Source organism: Camelus bactrianus, chromosome 7 (genome assembly GCF_048773025.1).
Source record: "Camelus bactrianus isolate YW-2024 breed Bactrian camel chromosome 7, ASM4877302v1, whole genome shotgun sequence".
In the NCBI taxonomy this organism is placed as follows: domain Eukaryota; kingdom Metazoa; phylum Chordata; class Mammalia; order Artiodactyla; family Camelidae; genus Camelus; species Camelus bactrianus.
In genome coordinates, this window is record NC_133545.1 from 76,862,857 (window position 1) to 76,869,013 (window position 6,157).

Here is a 6,157-nt window from a genome sequence, read left to right on the forward strand (position 1 = left end):
AGAATTTTGAGATAAGATTACCCTGGATTATCCAGTGGGCCCTAAATGCTATCACAATGGTCCTTATGAGAGGAGGATGGACATTTCACATAGACATGTAAGGGAAGGCAAGGTGAAAATAGAAGCAGGGATTGAAGTGATGTGGCCACAAGCCAAGGAAGCTAGCAATCACCAGAAGACGAAGAAGCAAGGAGTGGATTCTTCCTAAGAGCCTCTGGAGGGACTGTTGCCCTGCTGACACCTTTATTTCACAGATGAAAACAGATTTTGGACTTACAGCCTCCAGAATTGTGAGAGAATAAATTTTTGTCAAGCCATCATGTTTGTAGTAATTTGTTACAGAAGCCTCAGGAAATGCATACAAATGGTGAAGAATGGGAGACCTACCTAGGAAAGGTCGCTAAGGAAATCCAGCAAAATTCTATCCATTTATAATAATAATAGTCTGCACAGCTGAATGTTTTTTTTTTTTTTTCCAAGCAGTAAACAGCAGTCTTGATGTAGGAACAGATGAAACAATCATCTGTGGTTGGGCTTCTGCTAGGCAAGGAAGTCGAGAATATTGGCATGAGAGTGGAGCAGCTAGGTAGAGAAGAAAATGAAACCAGAAGAGATGACCAGAAAGTAAGGACACCGACCAGCAATCCTGATAAGATGAAAGGCCAGATGTAGTGGGAATTATTAGAATGAGAGAACTATAAAGATGACTGGTTGTGGTAAGACAGACCTCAGGGGAAGGGCAATTAGGGTAAAGAGGTCTATGGGTAGTTATGGAGCTGAGTGAATAAAGTGCGATGGAGACAAGGAACAGCAGAGCACTCCCCAAGCCCTTGAAAATGATGCTGTGATTAAGGCCCTGTTCACTCATCTGAGATCTCTACTAGGCTCATACAGCTTCCTTCTCAGTTCTGATAGATCAAATCCATGCTGTAAAGACTTTAACTTAATATAAATCAATTTCTCTAGTTCTTAAAACAATCTAGTAATGGTCAGAATAGACTTTATATTCCTCATATGGGATAACAGCTTGAGATTCTTTTCTGTAAATTTCCAACAAATCTAGGTTTTCAGGTCTGTCCAGAAGTAAAGTTACTTTTTGTCAGTAGGAAGTGATGCTCAGACTTTAATATGCATACAAAATTACTGGAGGAACTTGTTAAAATGCAGATTCTGGTTCAGTAGGCCTGCAGTGGGGCCTGAATTTCTACATTTCTACTGGCTCCAAAATGATGCTGATGGCTGCTAATCAATGGACAATCAGATTAAATATTTCCCTCTCTAAAAAGGTAATCCTAAAAAGCACAGCCCATTTGGAAGTGGCCTTCCCACCAAGGAAATGAAGCATAGCAGAACCAATGATGAATTTGTCATTTCACTCTCCTGGGATTATCATGGTGGCTAATGGGGTGCGGTGAATCCCCAAAGACCATCAAGTTGTGACAGGGAATCAAACTGTACCTTGAAAATATACAAGAGAGGTCATATTCACTTGAATAAGTAAATTTGCAGCATATAAGATCAATATACAAAAATAAATTATATTTCTATACAAAGATATTGATTATAATAGCATCTAAAATTTTAACTACTTAGGGATAAAGCTAACAAAACATGTACAGAACCTGTACACTGAAAACTGCAAAACACTGCCAAGAGAAATTAAAGACCCATGAAAATGGAGAGTTGTAACATGTTCATGAGTTGGAAGGCTCAATATATATTAAGATGTGAAGTCTTCCCACACTGACCTACAGAATCAACACAATTCCAATTAAAATCCCAGTAGACCTTTTTTGTAGAAACTAACCACCTGATTCTAAAATTCATGTGGAAATGCAAAAGACTTCTAACAGCCAAAATAAAGAGAAAAACAAAGTTGCAGGACTAATAAGTGCCTGATTCAAGACTTAAAAAGTTACAGTAATCAAAACTGTGGTACTGGCATCAAGATAGACAAATGGGTCAGTGAAACAACATAGTACAAAATTTGACCCACACATATATGACCTATATATATATATATAAAAAACGTACAAAGGCAATTTGGTGCAGAAAGTATAGTTTTTCAACAAATGGTGTTTAAACCATTGGATAAATGTCCAAAAAAAAAAAAAAAAAAAAAAAAGAACTTTGGAACTTTGATCAATACCTTGTATCACATATAAAAATCAACTCAAAATGAGCCATAGTCCAAAATGTAAAACCTAAAACTAAAACTTACAGAGAAAACAAATTAGAAGATATTTATAACCTTGGGTTATACAAAGATTTCACAGATACACCACCTAGAGCACAATTCATAAGAAAAACATGATAAATTTGAATTCATCAAAGTTAAAAACTGCTCTTTGAATGAGAATGAAATGACAAGTCCAATAATGGAATTGTGTCTAGACTATCTAGAGAACTCTCAAAAATAAAATAAAATAAAATAACTCTCAAAGCTCAGTAAGAAAAACCAAATAAAAGCAGGGAAAAGCTTTTAGTAGGTACAAATGGCAAATAATAAGCACATGAAAAGATGCTCCACATCATTAGCCATTATAGAAATACAAATCAGAACCACAAGAGATACACACCTATTAGAATGGCTAAAATTAAAAATACAGGCAATGCCAAGTGTTCCCAAAGATGCGAAGTAACTGAACTCTCATACGTTGCTGGTGGGAATTTAAAACAATACAACCACTTAGGCAGTTTCTTAGAGTTAAACATTTTTACCATATAATTCTGCTATCCTTCCCACTCCTAGCTATTTACTCACGGGAAGCATATGTTTACACAAAGACTTTTATATGCATGTTCATAGCAACTTCATTTGTATTAGCTCCAAACTGGAAATAGCCCAAATATCTACCAGCAGTGAATGTATAAACCATATGTGGTAAATCCACACAACGGAGTAACACTCAGCTATAAAAAGGAATGAGCCATTGATATATGCAACATGGACCTCAAAATAATTACGCTGAGTGAAAGAAGTCCAACAAGAATACTTATTAGATGAATCCTTTTACATACAACACTGGAAAATGCAAATTAAGTGACAAAGATCACTGGTTGCTGGGAAACATGTGGGATGGATGGGTGAGAGGGATTACCAAGGGGCATGACAAAATTTTGGAGGGTGAATGACAGTAGGTTCATTATCTTGATGTGGTGACAGTTTTATATATACATATATACTTATTAAATTGTCTACTTTAGATGTTTATTATATGTTGATTATATCTGTATAAAACTGTTTTTAAAAACGTAACCAGCGAGGGGAGGGTATAGCTCAGTGGTAGAGTGTGTGCTTAGCATGCACAATGTCCTGGGTTCAATCCCTAGTACCTCCACTAGAAAAATAAATCAAATTACCTTCCCCTCCAAAAAAAAATCCCCCCTGCAAAAGTTTAAAAAACTTACTTAAAAAAAAAAGTAACTAGCTATATTTTTCAAATTTGACTAGCAAGCAAGGCTTCACTTGTAATTATTATTCTTATATAAGCAAAATCCAAACTGTAACAGTAAGAAATAGACTCTGTATGACATTATAAAATACATAATAGTATTATCTTATTTTGATCAGTTTAATTTAGCTGATAAGTATCTTCCATTTATTTATCTGTTCTACAGCATAAGAATTGTAGATATTGATCAAATTTTACATATTACTAGAATGACCAATTTACAGTATGTGTAAACGTATGGTTTATTGTACTGAAACAAAATTGCAGCTATCAAATTTTCAAATATGTATATATTTTCTATTTTTCATAGATTTCAATAAGTATAATGTAACTATAATTAGAGAAAGATAATAGGAGAAAAAAGGTTTCCTCTAATTTCCAAATACAATGAAGAAACAAAACTATCATTGTCTGCAGATGATATAATTATCCACATAAAAAGTAGGGGAATCTACAAATTTTAAAATTACCAAGAGATTTAAGATTGCCTTGTATAAAATCAGTAATAAAATTCAGCAGAAGTCCTGTACACCAACAATAAAAGTTACAATTTAGAATATAACGTAAGTGTTGTTATATACAATAGTAACAAAGGCTACAAGACACAAATGTAAATCTAAATCTTTACACAGAAAATTACAACCTTATTGGATATAAAAGACATACATGCATAGATATATTCTTCATAAATACAAAGCCTCAGTATTATAAATACGACAACTCCCAAATTGATCTATAAATTCAATGGAATTTTCAACTGAAACCCCACGTTTTTAGGAACTTGACTAGCAGATCCTAAAATGTATACACAAGGGTACAGGGCTCAAGAAGACAAGATAACTGTGAATAACAGTAATGATGGTGCTCCAGCCATTATCCTCTCAGATGGTAATTCTGACTGTAAAGGTACATATAATTAAAAGGTGACAAGGCTATATATGGTATGGTATAGAACATAAGAAATAGCCACAAGTAGTATGGAAACAATATATGACAGAGGGGACTAAAAGATGAACTTTTAAATAAAGGGTACTATGAAAATTAGGAACATTTCAATGAGTATTGAAAATTATAAAAATTAAGATCCCTACCTCAAACTATATGTATAAATATACTGCCAGTGGCTTCAAGATCTAGAAATGAAAAACAAAACATATTCAGAAGAAAATGGGGGTGAATATCTTTATGATGTTGAGAAGGACTTCTGAAGACACAAAAGGCACAGAGAGTTAAATTATAGTATTAAGATAAACTTTTGTATGACAAAATCACAAAGTGAAAATACAAGCCATGGTCAGGAAGAAGACATCTGCAATCTATGTGAATGTCAAAGGATTAGTATCCAGAATAAAGAGCACCTCCGATCAATAGGAAAAAGATAAACAGCAGAAAAACTGGCAAAGGATATGAATGGGCAACCTAAGTGGCCAATAAACACAGAAAAAGATCACCAACCTCAACAGCAATCTGAGAAATACAAAGTTAAAAACTTCAAAGACACTACCTCAAACCCATTAGATTGGCAACAGTCCAGTAACATCAAGTATTGGCTAGAATACAGGGCAACAAGGACTCTTACATATAGTGGGTGGGAGACTAAACTGATACAAGCACCTTAGTGAAGAATTCTGTAAGACCTAAGTTACAACTGAAAATGTGAATCTCTCACATTCCAACAGTTCTACTTCTAGTGATATGTCCTAGAGAAACCTTCACACGTTTCACAAAAATACTTGTTTCAGTGCTAACTGTAATAGTGAAAAGTGAGAAAAAATCTACTTCAGTAAGGAAAAGGTTGTATTTGTAATGTTTTATTTCCTTAAAAAGACAAAACAAAATCTGACCCAAATATAACAAAATGTTAATATCTGTTCTTTAGTGGTGGAAACTTGGTTATATGTTATCTCTTATACGTATCTATCTTAAATACTACATAATTAAAATTTTAAAATTAAGTGTGAAAAAAGTACATAACAAGCAATATTGCCCTTAACATTCACAGCAGGTTAAAAATTAAGTATCTTTATCCAAGTGACTCCAATTCACAAAAACATCAGTAATAATACCACTTATGTAAAATTTTTTCCAACCTATCACCTAACAAGTCAAAGCTTTCATGCTTCTGTCCTGGAAATTATCCTATAAATTGCTTACTACTGAAATGTTGACTCAAAATCAGAGAGCGAAAAGGCAACAGAATGCACCCCTTCCTAGATCTACCGTAATCTCAAATGAACTTTTAATGTCAATAATTTTACATACATTTAACACCAACAGAAAAATAAATACCAAAACATCCAGGACTCTGAGGAATATAAAGGGAGACCCATGTAATCCTGAAGCTTATCCTGCCTCTGCCCAAGACCACCACCCTTCCCCCTCCAGCCCCATGGACTCAGGTTAAGAATCTCTGTTAGACGCTATCAGAAGATAGTACTCATACGCAACATTTATAAAGTACCTACTATACGTTAAACAGTGTTCTAAGGATTTTACATTTATTACCTCACTTCATCGTCATAAACTCTTTGAGGTCAGCATTCTTATTCTCATTTTTCAGATAAGCAAACTGAGGCATACAGAGGGTAAGCAATTTGCCTGAAGTTAACTAGCTAGTAAGTGGTGAAACTAAAATTCAAATTCAGGCAGTTGGCTTCAGAGCATGCACTTTCCCCCCCCTAAACAGAGATACTGGGGATTGA